Raw genomic sequence first — 19,795 nt, forward strand, 5'->3', positions numbered from 1 at the left:
ATATACACACACACACACATATATATAAAGACCCAGGCCACTATAGGAGGTGAAATACAGGGTTGCCCTCAAAGAGACCTCCACCTAGAAAATGTGCTGGTGGACTTTTCGAATTTCAAATGACTCTACAAACCAGGGACCACGTTCCATAGGCCTTCCCTTGCCTGCCACATGTTTTTCTATGGCTACAGAGCTCAGAGTGGTTTCTATAGTTTTAAATGGTTACATCATGAATAGCGTAAGTAACTACATAATAGTCTCAGAGTTGAGTCTTGGGCACCAAAGACTAAAATCTTTCTTATCTGGATATTTAAGAAAAAATTTACCAAATCCTAAAAAATAAACAGCACTGAAACATTTGAGAAAATGCTCCACTTCAAGCAGAATAGGTGAAATCAAAAATAAAAGTGTAACAAGTAACATTTTAAAATCTATTGGCAAAAATTCAAACTTTTGACACTGTACTCTGACCAGGTATTTATGGCTGGCATTATAAACTGGTAGAACCCCTCTGGAGAGGAATCTGAGAACAATGAGTAAAAATTACAAGTACACATCCTTCTGACTCAGAAATTCAGCTTCTAGAAATTTAATTTATCGTATGTTCATATTCACGCATGAACCCAAAGAAGTCTGCATAAGGATGTTCACTGCAGTGGTATTTGTGAGATGAAAATCATGGCGATAACCGTTAGAGGCAAGTTGGCTAAAATTTTTACCGTGGAATACTCTGTAGCCTTAGAATGAATGGGGCAGTGCTCTATGCCTAGGGTGTCTCGAAAAAGAAGAAATGGTGCATGCATGGGATGCTCTTTAACCTTACACTTCACTCTCTCCTTTTCTGCTGAGCTCATCTACATCTGCCAAAGAGGGTAGGGACAGTGGCAGCCTCCCTCCGGCTGGGCCTGGCCACCTTCTCTGGCCTCTGGATGCATCCCAGCCCGCCAGCTTGGCTGCAACTTTATGACCAACATACGGCCAGAACCACTGAACTAAGTGGCTCAGCAATTCTAGGTGCACCAAAGTATCAAGGTCACAAACATGTGCTCTCTTAACATGCTGAATATTAGGAATGATTTTTATGCAGCAAGAGACAATACCCTTTGGGTTTTAAAGTAAATTTTATTGTGTATATTTCAGGTACACAACATGGTGTTATTGGATACAAATATATTAAAATGGTTACTTTGTAATATAATCTATATAATTGAAGTTCATTGGCTGGACATGGTGGCTCATGCCTGTAATCCCTGCACTTTGGGAGGCCGAGGTGGGCAGATCACAAGGTCAGGAGTTCGAGATCAGCCTGGTCAATATAGTGAAACCCCGTCTCAACTAAAAATACAAAAATTAGCCAGGTGTGGTGGCCAGCACCTGTAGTCCCAGCTACTCAGGAGGCTGAGGCAGGAGAATCGCTTAAACCCGGGAGGCGGAGGTTGCAGTGAGGCAAGATTGTGCCACTTCACGCCAGCCTGGGTGACAGAGCGAGACTCCGTCTCAACAAAAAAAAAAGTTCATAAAAACCAAATTATATATGAGGTTGGTACACAGGTAATTGTGGTTTTTGCCATTGATAGGAATGACAAAAACTGCATTAACTTTTGTGCCAATCTAATGTAATAATGGCTCTGCTTAACAACTGGCTCAGAAAATATAAATTTTGAACTCAACTCTTGTCTGAATATTTTCTAAATTAATTCTTACCATTAATAAAGGTTTCAGCAACAGAAGTATTGACACCCATGGAGATTAGAAATGCTGGATGTCAATGAGAAAGTGGGGCTGACTCAGGTTAACTCTTCCCTGGGGAGCCATATTGGAACTCCCATCCTATGTGGAGACCATCCACTTGTGGGGAGTTTCTAGGACGGGGACTCAGTGATGTGAGGAGAAGGGAATTCTGAATGAACACTGAGCCTGTCGGTAAAATTCTCCCCAGCTCAGCAACCTTAGGTATTGGGGCAAAGAGCAGGAGCAGTAAAAAGAAAACGGCATCCTCTTTGTTCCTAATCTCTCAGAAACATCTTCAGATCTTATCTTAGTGGTCACTGCCTCAGGACAGAGGTGCAGGAAATTAGCTCAGCCAGGAGGGCCATCCTCCCTAGAGCGTGGTGGACAGAGTTGAGTAAGATGCGGTTTCTGGAAACTCCCCGTAATGGCTTCTGTCCAGATTGGGCTGCACAGCGTGGGAGATGGGGGTGCAGTTAGACTGAGGCTGTTCCTCGAAACAGCAGGGACTGCAGCAATCAGGAAGCTCCTTGTCACTGTCCCTGCATTTGAAGAGCTAGGAAGAGTTGCACATTCAGGGACCACAGCACAAAAACAGCAGGAAGCTTTCCCTGTGCTGGATGAGAAACCACAGAACAGGTTTCCTTTTGGACTTCATGGAGGAAAGGAGAGGAGCCGAGAGAGAAGAATTCTCGAGGCCGTGCTGCAGGAAGCCTCTTGCACAGGGTGAGGAAGCATCTTCAGAGCAAGGAGGAAGCCTGAGAGCCCAGGGCAGGTTTTGGTCTCATTTCCCTATGAACTTGGACCACTGTGGAAAGTGATGCTGCTTGTGTATGAGTAACAGTAATAATCAGCCTCTTCCTCAACCTGGAACCCAGAGATGATCATGGAGGCCGTGTTGCCAGACTTGGAGCCAGAGAAACGATCCGGGACTCCTGAGGGCCGATAACTGACGTGATAAATCATCAGTTGGGGGCCTGTGCCTGGGTGCTGTTGATACCAGGAGACAATGTTATAACTCCCAACATCACTGCTGGTTCCAGTGCAGGAGATGGTGACCAACTGTCCAGAGGAGCCAGATAGTGAGGCTGAGTCAGGGCAGACTGAGCCCAGGACCCTGGAAAGAGGGAGAAACACATGCTGATGAGTCAGTGCTGGGCCCAGGTGAGCCTGAGGAGCAGGAGACCAAGGATTAGGTCCCCGAGGCCCCTTCCCTGGAGGCATCACCTGTGTCCTGAGTGAGGACAGGGAGGAGGAACAGAGCCCAGGCCATGGTGGAGATGTCCTGAGAGCGCTGCCTCCTGAGACCCAACACTGGGCCTGCCCCCAGCCCTGTGTTATGTCTTCTGCCTCAGAGTAGGGCGGGGCCTCCGTGCAAAACTGCGTCCTGAGCTCCTCTCCCCACCCCATTCTCACATGGGCCTGGGATCAGAGACTTCTGCTTCCCTGGACAGCAGGGCTTAGCCGAGGGGATTGAAACTTCTTGACATGGATTTCCTGAGATTGAGCCCACGACAGTGCTCGGGAAATGGGAGCCAGACTTGGGGTCCCTCTGCTTCCTGTCCTGAGGGTCACAGTGGTTCTGGCTGTAGAGTGCTTAGTACTTCCTTCCCTTGTGTGTGGTCCAGTGTGAGGACAGGGCCCAGAGTGGCTGGGAGAGACCCCAGCACCCCCTTTCCCAGGACCACAGGCCCCACAGGGACCCCTCAGTCGCCCTCAGCCCTTCTAGGGCTCCTCGGGTCGGCTGGGTCCTCACACCTCGCTCTACCGTCTGTGTCTGCAGAGGCCTGAAGCTGCTTGCTTGAATAAACCTGGGGTTGATTTATTGGGTTTTTTTTTTTTTTTAAACGGAGTCTGGCTCTGTCACCCAGGCTGGAGTGCAGTGGCATAATTTTGGCTCACTGCAACCTTCACCTCCCAGGTTCAAGCGATTCTTCTGCCTCAGCCTCCTGAGTAGCTGGGATTACAGGCATGTGCCACCACGCTGTGCTAATTTTTGTATTTTTAGTAGAGACGGGGTTTCATCATGTTTGGTTAGGCTGGTCTCGAACTCCTGACCTTGTGATCTGCCCTCCTTGGCACCCAGCCTATTGGCCCTTCTAGAAATGCATTTATGGGGGCACAACAGATTTAGGACCCAAGACTGCCTCTGTCTCTTTAGGGAGACTCAGGAGGAAGGAGCTCCTGGGACCGCATACCCAGGGTGAAGCCCAGCAGGGACCTTCCAGGCCCAGGCCCGCACTGCCCCTAGTGGCTGCAGAGGGAGGAACCCAAGCCCCAGGAGCTCTCCTGAGTCACAGCTGACAGCACCTGCCCTGCACCCCCTGCCTTCTGGTTCCCTTCCCAGCTCGATCCTAGGCCCCTGGTCCCTTCTCATCTCCCCCATGCTCCCTCCCCCAGGGTGGAGTGCGTCTCCCACACCAGGGCTCCAGATGCTCCTCCTGGTGCCTGTTTGCTTTTCCCAGAGGACTGTCCCACCAGTTGGTGTCCTTGAGGCAGCTCTAGCTCAGGGCTGAGGAAACCTCACACGTGAAATAAATCCACCCCCAGCAGGCGGTGGGACAGGAACATGGGATGAAGAGAAAACCAACTGATTACTCAAAATGTTGACAGAAAAAGCGTGACATAGAGGAGGCAGCGCTCATGAAGGCTGTGACCAACCTCTTGAAAAGCACTGTGGTGGGGGTTGGGGGGTCCCAGGCCAGAGGAGCTAAGGAAAGGGGCCTGGGGTTAGGATTGGGTCAGAGCCAGGACCAGGAACCCCTCAGGGCGCATGCGTCCCTCAAACTGTGACCCGGGACTTTCCTTAGTCCTTCCCTTTAGTGCACATTGAGTACCCCTCAGCCCAGAGCTGGGTGCCTCCCTGAGGTGAAGCCTCCCCACACAGAAAGCCACTGATCCCATGTGTTCCTCAGAAACTCCTGGGTTTGGGGTAAAGACTCCAATCACGGCGACTTCTCTCTGTCAGAATAGAAATGTAAACGTCCTCTTAGGAGATGGACTTTGGGTTCTGCAGTGTGAGTGCTGGCAGCAGGGAGGGGGGGAAATGTTTTGTGTCACTGTCCCTATTAGAAAGCAGAGATTTCTAATAGCACAGGAGAGGGGAGCCCTGGGCAAGGGTGAGAGGAGGGAAGAGTGGGCTCGGGCTCAGGTGAGAAAGTGTGTGGTGTGGGGAGGTGACAGCTTTGCATTTGAGACTACTGTTTCTGCATGTGTTGTTTAGATACTTATGTGCTATTTTGCTGAATAAATAGTTGCAAGAAAATAATGTTTCCATTTGAGCTAGCACTAAAATGGAATTAGGTCAGTGACCAGCTCAAATATCAGTGATCATTGATTGTGGAGCCAGTGGCCTGGATCCTTTTCCCCTGAGAACACTCTAGGAGCCCAGGCACTCCCTGCAAAAAGGAAATCTCTGATCTTCAAGATATGCCACCTTGTCTTTTCTTCCATGTTCTGTTAGCACCAGGATAAAAGAAAGACCCCACCAAAGCTATTGGAGTCGCCAACCTCATTGAAACTCTCCTGGATGTGTGTGTCTACACAGAGGACCAGACACAAAAATCAGAAGCACTTGGTGAATCTGTCCTCACTGCAACCCAAGCAGCAATGAAGAGTAGCAAGTTCTCTTCCAAATTGTGGTTTCTGCAAAGATTTAGTTTTTTGTTTTTTTTGTTTTTTTAATTCAAAAATCTTGTCTCTTAAAAACTGAGGCCTGCAGGGATGTGTTCACTGGTTCATGTGATGGGTAATGTCTCCAGAGGGACTGGGTCTGTCCCACATCTGCACTTTTAAAAGTCACTAATTTAGACACCAGGCACGTTTGTAGAGCACAAGCTCTAATCAACTATATGTGGAAGGACGTGCTGTGTAACCAAGGGAAAAAATTGGAAAGCTCCACAATCCCCTTCATGTCTAAACCATGTGGTCCATGTTGAGGAGGTGCACACAGATGAGGAGGCAGCTGAGACTGAGGGCTAGAGACCCCTCCTTTACAGCCACAGCTTCCTTTATCTTCCTGCTGCATCAGCAGTCGTTGACCCATATGCACGTCAGGGATCGGGCATCCTCAACACCGTCTGTCCCTGGTGTCTATGCAGGTGTACATCCTCTGGGACTCCTCATTGAGGGATGTCACTCAAACCATCTGTGGGCACAGTACAGCAGACTGAGGAGGAAGTAATGAGTATCCAGCTTCCTTCATCTGTTTCTCTGGTCAGAAGATCAGACTCCATCCTTGAAGGCCTGTGATAACAGTCACCTTCTTCAAGTTTGGCCACTTGGCCATTGTCCCATACCATCCTCGCCTGTGCTTTGTCCTGGGACAGGCTCAGCAGGGCTGTGGACCTTCCAGGAGCCTGGCCATGGATTTGGTCTGGGTCCTGCTGAGAGATTATCGATAACACCTGGCTCAGCAGCAGGTGAACCTCAACCCATCATCTTCCTCCTCCAGCTCCTCTCTGGGTTCCGCAGACTGACTTAGTCCCATCTTGGTCATTTAACTAGGATGTGGTTCTGTGCCTTTAGGATTGTGTGAATGATTTTCATCACCATAGTTTGGCCATTTGGGGAGCCACGACTCATGTGGATTCATCACACAGTCTAGTCTCATTTTAATCTGGTGCTGTTCTTCCTAAGCCATCTGCCAACCCCGCAATAAACTAGAAATTGACGTGCTCAACTTTTCATTTCTTTCTCATCAGTGTTTTATATAAACACATAGAAAGCATCAGAAACCCAGGCCTGATGAGAAACCAACTTTAGGTTACTTGGTCTCTGTGAGGCTCTTAGGATCATGGCCTCTGCACAGGACATGACCGCTGGAGGGTGGGGGTTTCTGGTCCCCCCAGGCAGGCGTATTCTGTCACTGAGCCCAGGATAGCCCCTTGGTCAGGGCTGTGGCCTGAGGCAGGTGAGAATCTGCTTCCCTCTGGAGAGCATCTCTTCAAGGAGGCTGAGGATGCCCATACAGGCCAGGGCCCCAAATGCCCCACGACACCCACCTGAGGCTTCCCTTAGCCCAGGAGCTTCCCCCGAATCAAAGTCTTCCTGGAGCTGGAGGAGAGGTAGAGGGAGGAGGGGCTGGGCATCTCTGGAAGCACCCAGGACAGAGGGCTCAGTTCCATAGGACCCTGCTGCACAGGAAGGGACGAGGCCCTGAGAGTGGCAAGAGGCTCAGGCAGCCATCCTGGGTGAAGGACTCAGGCCCTGGGAGCCCTCTCTCCACACTGTGCCCCCTCCCCAGAGCACCTCCACCTCGGGGCATCTCCCAGGGAATCCCAGACCTGCGGGAGCTGCCCAGGCTGACACCAGGGCCCAGGCACCTGCAGCTGCATTTGCCAGGTGAGGTCCTCACTGTGCCCAGGCTCCTGTTTGTGTCCGTAGGTGATGTTGTGGGAGTCTGAACCTCAGAACATGAACACTGCAGCCCCAGATGACAGTATACTACACCAGACTTCCAAACCAAGGACTAATCCTTAGACATGTAGGACCCCGGGCTGGCCTCCCTCTTAGGTTCCTACTGGGCGGCCTCAGCCTCTCTTCTGGCTACAGCTCTGCTGCCCCGTGCTGGTGAAGAAGATGGAGCCCAGGACTTCCCTTCTGTAAGTGACCCCAGAACACCTGTCACCTGGGAGGGTGGGGTGGGAGGGTCCAGCCTCAGTCTATGCCACATGTGAACTCCTCTGGCCCTTATGGCTCAGCACAGAGAGGTGGCATATATGGTTGCAGGGAGGTGGGGCAGGTACATTTCTTGTAACTGAGTCTCAGGTTGAAATGCTCTTCTCTGTTCCATGGTTTTTGATCACAGAATACAGAGTGCAGGATAAACTGTAGATCTTCTGTGAAAAACGTTTAAGTCCAGAGAAATGCAGTCATACCCTACATGTACTCCTTCCCATATGTGTATGGAAGACAAGACTGATTTTCTCGTCCCGATAAGAACAGCTGCATTGTAACTGGGAGCCACTAAACCTCAGTTGTGTACTTAAACCATCGTCACCGTCGTTGTCATTGTATTTTTTCTATTACCATTATTTTCATTTCCTAACATACTGATCCATGTTTGTGATGGGAGGTAGCACTAGCCTTTTTTGTTTTAATGAAATTTAAGACTTCCTGGACAATGTCGAATTGCAGCGGTGAAAGCAGGAGTCCTTGTTTTGCTTCTGATCTCAGTGGGGAGGCGTTCACTCTTTCACCATTTACTGTGACGTTCACTGTGGATTTTGATAAAGGCCCTCCCTTAATCATATTGTGAAAGGTTCCTTCCATTTCTAGTTTGCTAAAGTGTTTTTTAGCTTGAAAGTGTGGTGAGGTTTGTCAAATGCTTCTGCGTTTACTGGGATGATCATATGCTTTTTCCTGTCACTCTATTGATACTGTTTATTACGTTGATCCATTTGCTTGTGTAGAACCATCCTTGCAGTCCTAAGATAAATCTGGTGTTTTCATGCCACAAGTTCTCTTTATCATGCAGTTAGATTTGGTAATCTTTTGTTCTGTTGAGAAATTTTCCATGCTTATTCTTCAGAAATATTAGCCCGTAGTTTTCTCTATTATAGTATCCTTGTTTGTCTTTGCTGTGAGGCTAAGGCTGGCCTCTAGAATGTGTTAGGAAGTGTCCTCCCAATATATTTTAGGATGAGATTGACTGTGGTTGATATTGTTTCCTCCTTAAATCTCTAGTAGAATTAGAAGTGAGGGCCTCTGGCCCTGGGCTGTGTGTGTGTTTTTTTGTTTGTTTTTTTGTTTGTTTTTTTTTGTTTTTTTATTATACTTTAAGTTCTAGGGTACATGTGCATAACGTGCAGGTTTGTTACATATGTATACTTGTGCCATGTTGGTGTGCTGCACCCATCAACTAGTCAGCACCCATCAATTCATCATTTATATCATGTATAACTCCCAATGCAATCCCTCCCCCCTCCCCCCTCCCCATGATAGGCCCCAGTGTGTGATGTTCCCCTTCCCGAGTCCAAGTGATCTCATTGTTCAGTTCCCACCTATGAGTGAGAACATGCAGTGTTTGGTTTTCTCTTCTTGTGATAGTTTGCTAAGAATGATGGTTTCCAGCTGCATCCATGTCCCTACAAAGGACACAAACTCATCCTTTTTTATGGCTGCATAGTATTCCATGGTGTGTATGTGCCACATTTTCTTAATCCAGTCTGTCACAGATGGACATTTGGGTTGATTCCAAGTCTTTGCTATTGTGAATAGTGCCGCAATAAACATACGTGTGCATGTGTCTTTATAGCAGCATGATTTATAATCCTTTGGGTATATACCCAGTAGTGGGATGGCTGGGTCATATGGTACATCTAGTTCTAGATCCTTGAGGAATTGCCATACTGTTTTCCATAATGGTTGAACTAGTTTACAATCTCACCAACAGTGTAAAAGTGTTCCTATTTCTCCACATCCTCTCCAACATCTGTTGTTTCCTGACTTTTTAATGATTGCCGTTCTAACTGGTGTGAGATGGTATCTCATTGTGGTTTTGATTTGCATTTCTCTGATGGCGAGTGATGATGAGCATTTTTTCATGTGTCTGTTGGCTGTGTGAATGTCTTCTTTTGAGAAATGTCTGTTCATATCCTTTGCCCACTTTTTGATGGGGTTGTTTGTTTTTTTCTTGTATATTTGTTTGAGTTCTTTGTAGATTCTGGATATTAGCCCTTTGTCAGATGAGTAGGTTGCAAAAATTTTCTCCCATTCTGTAGGTTGCCTGTTCACTCTGGTGGTAGTTTCTTTTGCTGTGCAGAAGCTCTTTAGTTTAATTAGATCCCATTTGTCAATTTTGGCTTTTGCTGCCGTTGCTTTTGGTATTTTAGACATGAAGTCCTTGCCCATGCCTATGTCCTGAATGGTACTACCTAGATTTTCTTCTAGGGTTTTTATGGTATTAGGTCTAACATTTAAGTCTCTAATCCACCTTGAATTAATCTTCGTATAAGGAGTAAGGAAAGGATCCAGTTTCAGCTTTCTACTTATGGCTAGCCAATTTTCCCAGCACCATTTATTAAATAGGGAATCCTTTCCCCATTTCTTGTTTCTCTCAGGTTTGTCAAAGATCAGATGGCTGTAGATGTGTGGTATTATTTCTGAGGACTCTGTTCTGTTCCATTGGTCTATATCTCTGTTTTGGTACCAGTACCATGCTGTTTTGGTTACTGTAGCCTTGTGGTATAGTTTGAAGTCAGGTAGCGTGACGCCTCCAGCTTTGTCCTTTTTACTTAGGATTGTCTTGGCAATGCGGGCTCTTTTTTGGTTCCATATGAACTTTAAAGCAGTTTTTTCCAATTCTGTGAAGCAACTCATTGGTAGCTTGATGGGGATGGCATTGAATCTATAAATAACCTTGGGCAGTATGGCCATTTTCATGATATTGATTCTTCCTATCCATGAGCATGGTATGTTCTTCCATTTGTTTGTGTCCTCTTTGATTTCACTGAGCAGTGGTTTGTAGTTCTCCTTGAAGAGGTCCTTTATATCCCTTGTAAGTTGGATTCCTAGGTATTTTATTCTCTTTGAAGCAATTGTGAATGGAAGTTCATTCATGATTTGGCTCTCTGTTTGTCTGTTACTGGTGTATAAGAATGCTTGTGATTTTTGCACATTAATTTTGTATCTTGAGACTTTGCTGAAGTTGCTTATCAGCTTAATGAGATTTTAGGCTGAGACAATGGGGTTTTCTAAATATACAATCATGTCATCTGCAAACAGGGATAATTTGACTTCTTCTTTTCCTAACTGAATACCCTTTATTTCTTTCTCTTGCCTGATTGCCCTAGCCAGAACTTCCAACACTATGTTGAATAGGAGTGGTAAGAGAGGGCATCCCTGTCTTGTGCCAGTTTTCAAAGGGAATTTTTCCAGTTTTTGCCCATTTAGTGTGATATTAGCTGTGGGTTTGTCATAAATAGCTCTTATTATTTTGAGGTACGTTCCATCAATACTGAATTTATTGAGCGTTTTTAGCATGAAGGGCTGTTGAATTTTGTCAAAAGCCTTTTCTGCATCTATTGAGATAATCATGTGGTTCTTGTCTTTGGTTCTGTTTATATGCTGGATTACGTTTATTGATTTGCAAATGTTGAACCAGCCTTGCATCCCAGGGATGAAGCCCACTTGATCATGGTGGATAAGCTTTTTGATGTCCTGCTGAATCCGGTTTGCCAGTATTTTATTGAGGACTTTTGCATCGATGTTCATCAGGGATATTGGTCTAAAATTCTCTTTTTTTGTTGTGTCTCTGCCAGGCTTTGGTATCAGGATGATGTTGGCCTCATAAAATGAGTTCGGGAGGATTCCGTCTTTTTCTATTGATTGGAATAGTTTCAGAAGGAATGGTACCAGCTCCTCCTTGTACCTCTGGTAGAATTCAGCTGTGAATCCATTTGGTCCTGGACTTTTTTTGGTTGGTAGACTATTAATTATTGCCTCAATTTCAGAGCCTGCTATTGGTCTATTCAGGGATTTAACTTCTTCCTGGTTTAGTCTTGGAAGAGTGTAAGTGTCCAGGAAATTATTCATTTCTTCTAGATTTTCTAGTTGATTTGCGTAGAGGTGTTTATAGTATTCTGTGATGGTAGTTTGTATTTCTGTGGGGTCCGTGGTGATATCCCCTTTATCATTTTTTATTGCGTCTATTTGATTCTTCTCTGTTTTCTTCTTTATTAGACTTGCTAACGGTCTGTCAATTTTGTTGATTTTTTTCAAAAAACCAACTCCTGGATTCACTGATTTTTTGGAGGGTTTTTTGTGTCTCTATCTCCTTCAGTTCTGCTCTGATCTTAGTTATTTCTTGCCTTCTGCTAGCTTTTGAATGTGTTTGCTCTTGCTTCTCCAGTTCTTTTAATTGTGATGTTAGAGTGTCAATTTTAGATCTTTCCAGCTTTCTCTTGTGGGCATTTAGTGCTATAAATTTCCCTCTACACACTGCTTTAAAAGTGTCCCAGAGATTCTGGTATGTTGTATCTTTGTTCTCATTGGTTTCAAAGAACATCTTTATTTCTGCCTTCATTTCATTATGTACCCAGTAGTCATTCAGGAGCAGGTTGTTCAGTTTCCATGTAGTTGAGCGGTTTTGATTGAGTTTCTTAGTCCTGAGTTCTAGTTTGATTGCACTGTGGTCTGAGAGACAGTTTGTTATAATTTCTGTTCTTTTACATTTGCTAAGGAGTGCTTTACTTCCAATTATGTGGTCAATTTTGGAATAAGTGCGATGTGGTGCTGAGAAGAATGTATATTCTGTTGATTTCGGGTGGAGAGTTCCATAGATGTCTATTAGGTCCGCTTGGTGCAGAGATGAGTTCAATTCCTGGATATCCTTGTTAACTTTCTGTCTCGTTGATCTGTCTAATGTTGACAGTGGAGTGTTGAAGTCTCCCATTATTATTGTATGGGAGTCTAAGTCTCTTTGTAAGTCTCTAAGGACTTGCTTTATGAATCTGGGTGCTCCTGTATTGGGTGCATATATATTTAGGAGAGTTAGCTCTTCCTGTTGAATTGATCCCTTTACCATTATGTAATGGCCTTCTTTGTCTCTTTTGATCTTTGATGGTTTAAAGTCTATTTTATCAGAGACTAGGATTGCAACCCCTGCTTTTTTTTTGTTCTCCATTTGCTTGGTAGATCTTCCTCCATCCCTTTATTTTGAGCCTATGTATGTCTCTGCATGTGAGATGGGTCTCTTGAATACAGCAGACTGATGGGTCTTGACTCTTTATCCAGTTTGCCAGTCTGTGTCTTTTAATTGGAGCATTTAGTCCATTAACATTTAAGGTTAATATTGTTATGTGTGAACTTGATCCTGCCATTATGATATTAACTGGTTATTTTGCTCATTAGTTGATGCAGTTTCTTCCTAGCTTCGATGGTCTTTACATTTTGGCATGTTTTTGCAATGGCTGGTACCGGTTGTTCCTTTCCATGTTTAGGGCTTCCTTCAGGGTCTCTTGTAAGGTAGGCCTGGTGGTGACAAAATCTCTAAGCATTTGCTTATCTGTAAAGGATTTTATTTCTCCTTCACTTATGAAACTTAGTTTGGCTGCATATGAAATTCTGGGTTGAAAATTCTTTTCTTTAAGAACATTGAATATTGGCCCCCACTCTCTTCTGGCTTGTAGAGTTTCTGCCGAGAGATCTGCTGTTAGTCTGATGGGCTTCCCTTTGTGGGTAACCCGACCTTTCTCTCTGGCTGCCCTTAAGATTTTTTCCTTCATTTCAACTTTGGTGAATCTGGCAATTATGTGTCTTAGAGTTGCTCTTCTCGAGGAGTATCTTTGTGGTGTTCTCTGTATTTCCTGAATTTGAATGTTGGCCTGCCCTACTAGGTTGGGGAAGTTCTCCTGGATGATATCCTGAAGAGTGTTTTCCAACTTGGTTCCATTTTCCCCCTCACTTTCAGGCACCCCAATCAGACATAGATTTGGTCTTTTTACATAATCCCATACTTCTTGCAGGCTTTGTTCATTTCTTTTTCTTCTTTTTTCTTTTGGTTTCTCTTCTCGCTTCATTTCATTCATTTGATCCTCAATCGCTGATACTCTTTCTTCCAGTTGATCGAGTCGGTTACTGAAGCTTGTGGATTTGTCATGTATTTCTCGTGTCATGGTTTTCATCTCTGTCATTTCATTTATGACCTTCTCTGCATTAATTATTCTAGCTATCAATTCTTCCACTCTTTTTTCAAGATTTTTAGTTTCTTTGCGCTGGGTACGTAATTCCTCCTTTAGCTCTGAGAAGTTTGATGGACTGAAGCCTTCTTCTCTCATTTCATCAAAGTCATTCTCTGACCAGCTTTGATCCGTTGCTGGCGATGAGCTGTGCTCCTTTGCAGGGGGAGATGCGCTCTTATTTCTTGAATTTCCAGCTTTTCTGCCCTGCTTTTTCCCCATATTCATGGTTTTATCTGCCTCTGGTCTTTGATGATGGTGACGAACTGATGGGGTTTTGGTATAGGTGTTCTTCCTGTTTGATAGTTTTCCTTCTAATAGTCAGGACCCTCAGCTGTAGGTCTGTTGGAGATTGCTTGAGGTCCACTCCAGACCCTGTTTGCCTGGGTATCAGCAGCAGACGTTGCAGAAGATAGAATATTGCTGAACAGCGAGTGTACCTGTCTGATTCTTACTTTGGAAGCTTCCTCTCAGGGGTGTACTCCACCCTGTGAGGTGTGGTGTGTCAGACTGCCCCTAGTGGGGGATGTCTCCCAGTTAGGCTACTCAGGGGTCAGAGACCCACTTGAGCAGGCAGTCTGTCCGTTCTCAGATCTCAACCTCCGTGTTGGGAGATCCACTGCTCTCTTCAAAGCTGTCAGACAGAGTCGTTCGCGTCTGCACAGGCCTCTGCTGCTTCCCCTTTTGTTGTTTAGCTGTGCCCTGTCCCCAGAGGTGGAGTCTACAGAGACAGGCAGGTTTCCTTGAGCTGCTGTGAGCTCCACCCAGTTCGAGCTTCCCAGCGGCTTTGTTTACCTACATAAGCCTTAGCAATGGCGGGCGCCCCTCCCCCAGCCTCGCTGCTGCCGTTTCGGTTAGATAGCAGACTGCTGTGCTAGCAATGAGGGAGGCTCCGTGGCCGTGGGACCCTCCCGGCCAGGTGTGGGTATAATCTCCTGGTGTGCCCGTTTGCTTAAAGCGTAGTATTGGGGTGGGAATTACCCGATTTTCCAGGTGTTGTGTGTCTCAGTTCCCCTTGCTAGGAAAAGGGATTCCCTTCCCTCTTGCGCTTCCCAGGTGAGGCAATGCCTCGCCCTGCTTCAGCTCTCGCTGGTCGGGCTGCAGCAGCTGACCAGCACCAATTGTCTGGCACTCCCCAGTGAGGTGACCCCAGTACCGCAGTTGAAAATGCAGAAATCACCGGTTTTCTGTGTCGCTGGCGCTGGGAGTTAGAGACTGGAGCTGTTCCTATTCGACCATCTTGCTCCGCCCCCCGGCTCTTACCCTTATTAAGTGACTTCATCGCTGGATTTTATTAATTTGATTGTGATAGATGTTGCAGTTGTTTTCTTCATGTTTCCTGTACTTAAGTTTTGTTGAGCTTCTTGAATATTTCAGTTTATGGTTTTCACCAGTTGTGGAAAAGGTTTGGCCATTATGGATTCAAATATTTTTTATTCCCCTTCCACCCCATTTCTATAGCAAAGACTTCAGTTATACATACGTTAGGCTGTTGAAGTTGCCCTACAACTCACTGATGTTCTGTTCTGTTCATTTTCATCATTATTTTTTCCTTATCTTTTTTATTGTGAACAGTTTCTATCGCTACATTATATATTTTGTTAATCTTTTCTTTTGCAGCATCTAACTTGTCTGTCTTACCCAGTTTATTTTTTAAATCTTAGATATTGTGGTTTTCATCTCTGCAATTCCAATTTTTCCCTTTTTTTTGGAAAAACGTGAACATGTTTTTAGTTAACATGTTTAGTTATTCTTGTACTTCTTGAAAAAAATGAATAAACTTTTAATAATTGTCTGTATATCAACTCCTGACCCACCTTCTGCACAGCCTGTCTGGAGGTCCAAGGAAAGGGCAGCCTGGGGATCTTAGATCTAGGTAAACTGAGCCATACCTGCTCATAGGTTTGTCCACAGTCTTTCTGGGGCTGGAGAAAGAAGGTGACACAGATCGGGAAGGAGTTTCTCACTTCCCCATCTGCCTGTGTCACTGTGGGATAAGTACCACTGAGGTCTACCAACTGACAATAATAGGCACATCTTCAACCTAAGCCCCAGTGATGGTCACTGCAGCCATTCCCCGTGAGCTGGATACAGGGAACTGTTCAGGGATCCCTGAGGGCTGGTTGATTTTATCATAGATAACCAGTACGGGAGCCCGGCCTGGCTTCTGCTGCTGCAAGTGAATAAGAATCTTCTATGCTGTCTCTCTGACAGGTCATCCTGGCCATCCGTTTCAAGGTCACAGACACTGCAGGTACCTTAGTTAGCTCAGAGGAGGTCACAGAAACTACAAAAGAAGATAGAAAAGGTGAGTCTGAGATTGAAGGTCTCATTCCCAGAGCCCCACACTGCATCACTCCCTGTGCTGAGCTGAAGGTCAGGGCCAGGCTGACATTGGTCTCATTGGGGGCTGAGCCCTGGGAGAAAACACTTGTGTAGAGAGTGAGACTGGTGAGCAGGGCAGGGGTCCAGGCCATGGTGGAGATGCCCCAGAGCTCTGCCTCTGGACCCACTGCTGGGGAGAGGCCACCAGGCATCTCTTATCGTAGGAAGTGGAACCTCATCATGCAAATCTACTTCCTTCCCTATTTTGGCTTTTTGGGTGGCTCCCTGGTGAGCAGCAGATGCAAATTTCTTCTCCATTTTTCAGAGCATTTATCTGAGCTCTTGTCTGTAGAAGGGCCAGGTGGCAGTCATGAGTGGAGAGTACATTTTACCCAAGAGAAGGGGCCTCAAAAGAAGCACCAGTCATGCCCTTTGCACTTGAGCATTATCAGGGGACTTGGAGTCATTAGGGCCCTAAATGAAGGTCGGCAGTTCCCCCTGCTGGACACAGAATAAATGTGTTACAAGCGTGACCTCAAGAACACTTTTATAATAGGAATAGGAGGATGAGTCCTATTCTCAAGATCCAGTCTTCTTTTGGGAATCAATATTAGAAGGTTAAACATTTTTCTTCAAGTCCCCAGGCAGTACTGAGTGGAGTTACGATTCCACCCAGGGGACGCACCTCAGAGCCTGATCTTCCAGCTCCTCCCTGTCATGCCTCCTGCACCCTGCTCCATCTCCTCCTTCCTCATCCCTGGCCTCTGGGGTCCCTCTTGTTTTCATTTGCTAGAGCTGCCATGATAAGATGCCAAAGAGCTGGTGGCCTAAACAACAGACACTTGTTTTCTCAGTGCTGAAGCTGAAAAGTCCAGGGTGAAAGTGTTGGTGGGTTTGGTTTCCCCTGAGGCCTCTCTCCTTGCCTTGCAGGTGGCTGCCTCCTTGCTGTGTCCTCACATGGTCTTTGCACGCTCATCTCTGGTGTCTCACTTCTGTGTGTGCAAATTTTCTTTTCTTAGGAGGTCACCAGTCAGATTGGATTGGAATTCACCCTCATGGCCTCATTTTCACTTAATTCCCTCTAAAAACTCTCTCTCCACATTCAGTCACACACTGTGTATTAGCACTTTATTGCATGAATTTTAAGGGACAGGATTCAACCAATAACCCCGCACCCCATGAACTCCAAAACTTTTTTCATTCTCACTTGTAAAATACATTCACCCCATCCCAACAGCCCAAACTAACTGAATCCGCAACTAACTCACAACCAACTCTAAGACTTAACTCTCATTTAAATACCATCAAAATCAAATGTGGGTGAGACTCCAGGTGTGATTCACCCTGAGGGTTTAAAGGATAGCAGCTTTTGGAGGTTCTGCCTCCTCACTCCTGTTACCTTCTGTGGGTCCAGAAAAGTAAACTCCTACCTTATTAAGATTGAAAGAGATGAGTGAGTCAGCATCAGCAATGTTTGTGAGCTAGATGTGGAGGAAGTCACATCTGTGCATTCTTGAAATAATTTAGAGTAATATCAAATAATTCAAATGCCTATAAAATTGAATTGAATAATGAGTAGCCATGAGATATCTCTGGCAGTGTTTGGAAAAGAGCCATAATTGATACAGAAAATAAAACAAAAAATATCAAAAATTGAGTCTTTTTTAGAACACAGTATGTCTGAGTTAACTAAGATAAATCATAGACAAAAATGCTCAAAGAAAAAAATTAATCTATTGTAAGCATATTAAATTACTAAATCCAATTTTATCATTGAGCATGAACGTATTGATGTGTTAATAAAGAAACTTCTCAATGTTGATACAAAAGTGCAATTGTTTCCTCCTTAATGTTCTAGTGTCTTTGTGGGATAATGGTACTCTTCACAGTGGGAAAAAAGGATGTTTCATGAAATGTTTCCCTATACCTAAGAAAAAGGGAAAAAAATCTACTTTGACAGAAAATGATGATTTGTAGAATAACACATTTCCACTATCAAGGTTCCTTTCCTGGCGACTTGTTTTGGGGTCATTACAGCTTAAAATCTTAAGCTCTTTTTTATTCCATTGTTACGTTCTGAGTTTTACAGTGTTTATGCTTTATATAAAACTGCAATATGATGAAAACTTAAACCTTATTCACTTAAAATCCCCAGAACCTCAATAATCTTCCATGTTTTTGGTTTCAGGTACACAGCTGATTTTAAGACCTTTTTCTCTGAGCCTGCGCTGGATTATTCCATATGTAGTGCAAGCTTCCTTGCCCGTTTGTCCTTCCCTCTCCCTCTGCTTTTCCATCTAGGGCGAGTGTGTTCCTATTATGCTAAAACTATCATATGACTCAGAGCAAACAGATGAAGATAAAAGTTATGAGATTGTGACATGGGGCTGTCTTGGGTAGACTCAAGATCCAATCAAATAAATAGATACACGTATGTTCTCATCCAAAGAAACACCCCTGGCCACTGTAGGAGGTGAAATCATCAAGAGATCTCCACCTAGAACTTATGCTGGTGGAATTAACAAACTTCACCTACCCCTACAAACCAGGAACAATTAAGCTACATCCAGTGGGCCTTTCCTGACCTGCCGCCTATTTTTAATGGCTGTGTTTAACAAGAGGCTCAGAAAATGGTCCTAGAACTGAGAGTCGTTTCTGTACTTTTAAATGGTTGTATATCTGCAAATGTCACTCTTGAGCAACAAAGACTGAAGTACTTTTTAAAAAATTAATTAATTTTATTTAGTTTCATGGATGAGGTTTTACCATCTTGTGCAGGCTGGTCTTGAACTCCTGGGCTCAAGCTATGTGCCCACCTTGGTGTTTCAAAGTGCTGGGATTATAGCTCTGAGCCACCATCTGTGACCGCTAAGACTAAAATCGTTTTCCTCTGGGCATTTAAGAAAAAGTTGACTGAATTCTGTAAAATAAAGACCACTGAAATATTTGAGAAAATGCTACACCTTAAACAGAAGAAGAGAAATCAAAAGTAAAACAATGACGTGATAACATTTTTCAGTCTGATGGGTTGGCAAAAATGTAAAGTCTCAACAGTGTACTCTGATCAAATATTTATGGCTGACATTATAAATCGGTGGGACCCCACTGGAGAGGAATCTGAGAATAATGGGTGAAAATTACAAGCATACAACCTTTTGATCCAACAATTGGACTTCTAGAAATTTATCCTATGGTCATATCCACACGTAAACTACAAGGAGTCTGCATAGAGGTGTTCACTGCCCTGTTTCTTGTGAGATCAAAATCATGGTGATAATCATTAGAAGATAATTGGCTTAAACTCTGCCCTGGAATATGTTACAGTTTAGAATGAATGGGGCAGGGCTCTATGCATAGGATGTCTGAGGAAAGAAAAAATTATACATGTATGGGATAGTCTTTGACATAAAGGAACCGGACAGGGGCCTTACACATCACTCTCTCCTTATACCCTGAGCTGATCTACATCTGCCAAAAAGGTTAGGGACAGTGGAACCCCCCTCAGGCTGAGCCTGGCCACCTGCTCTGGTCTCAGAATGCAGCCCTGCCTGACAGCTTGGCTGCAACTTCATGACCAATCTGGAGCCAGAACCAGCAAACCAAGCTGCTCCCAAAATCTAGATGCACCAAAGCGACACGATCACATGTGCTCTCTTAACATGCTGAATATAAGGAGTAACTTTTATGCAGCAATAGGCAATGAATACACTTTTGTCTTTGAAACACATTTTATTGTGCATATTTCAGGTACACAACATGATGATATAGGATACACATATAGTAAAATGGTTACTTTGTTTTTAATACAATCTTGTTTATTTGAAGTTTATGAAGCCTCAAATACATATAATAATAGTTATGTTTAATAACAGGCTCAGAAAATTTATTGGATCCAGCTCATGTCTGAATATTTTCTAAATTATCACCATTAGTAGATTAATAAAGGTTTCAGTTACAAAAGTATTGACGCCCGTGGAAATTAGAAATTAGAAATGCTGGATGTCAATGAGGAAGAAGGAATGGACTCAGGCTAACTCTACCCTGTAGAGCCACATGGGACT

General features: G+C 44.6%; 2 protein-coding genes, 1 long non-coding RNA gene and 2 gene segments (V, D, J or C); 1 reads left to right on the plus strand and 4 right to left on the minus strand.

Annotated features, from left to right (window-relative positions):
- LOC104671035 overlaps nt 1-19,795 on the minus strand; it is a 724,295-nt gene that overhangs the window by 135,314 nt on the left and 569,186 nt on the right.
- Nucleotides 1-19,795, minus strand: part of LOC104672491 (immunoglobulin lambda-1 light chain-like) — a 605,026-nt gene that overhangs the window by 118,868 nt on the left and 466,363 nt on the right. The window lies entirely within an intron of this gene.
- Nucleotides 1-19,795, minus strand: part of LOC104674970 (immunoglobulin lambda-1 light chain-like) — a 651,096-nt gene that overhangs the window by 113,506 nt on the left and 517,795 nt on the right. The gene's annotated exons all lie outside the window — the stretch shown is intronic.
- The window catches only part of LOC104674967, a 611,567-nt gene that overhangs the window by 107,903 nt on the left and 483,869 nt on the right, over nt 1-19,795 (minus strand).
- LOC115892673 overlaps nt 1-19,795 on the plus strand; it is a 78,190-nt gene that overhangs the window by 7,830 nt on the left and 50,565 nt on the right. For 2 of the 3 annotated variants that reach the window (XR_004052550.1, XR_004052551.1), the window contains one exon: nt 15,624-15,717. This is a non-coding gene — a long non-coding RNA (uncharacterized LOC115892673). Of the gene's footprint in view, nt 1-7,099; nt 7,332-15,623; nt 15,718-19,795 lie in introns of those variants that run through there. The other variant, XR_004052552.1, reaches the window with a different exon arrangement.

The sequence above is a fragment of the Rhinopithecus roxellana genome, chromosome 13 (genome assembly GCF_007565055.1).
Source record: "Rhinopithecus roxellana isolate Shanxi Qingling chromosome 13, ASM756505v1, whole genome shotgun sequence".
Lineage (NCBI taxonomy): Eukaryota > Metazoa > Chordata > Mammalia > Primates > Cercopithecidae > Rhinopithecus > Rhinopithecus roxellana.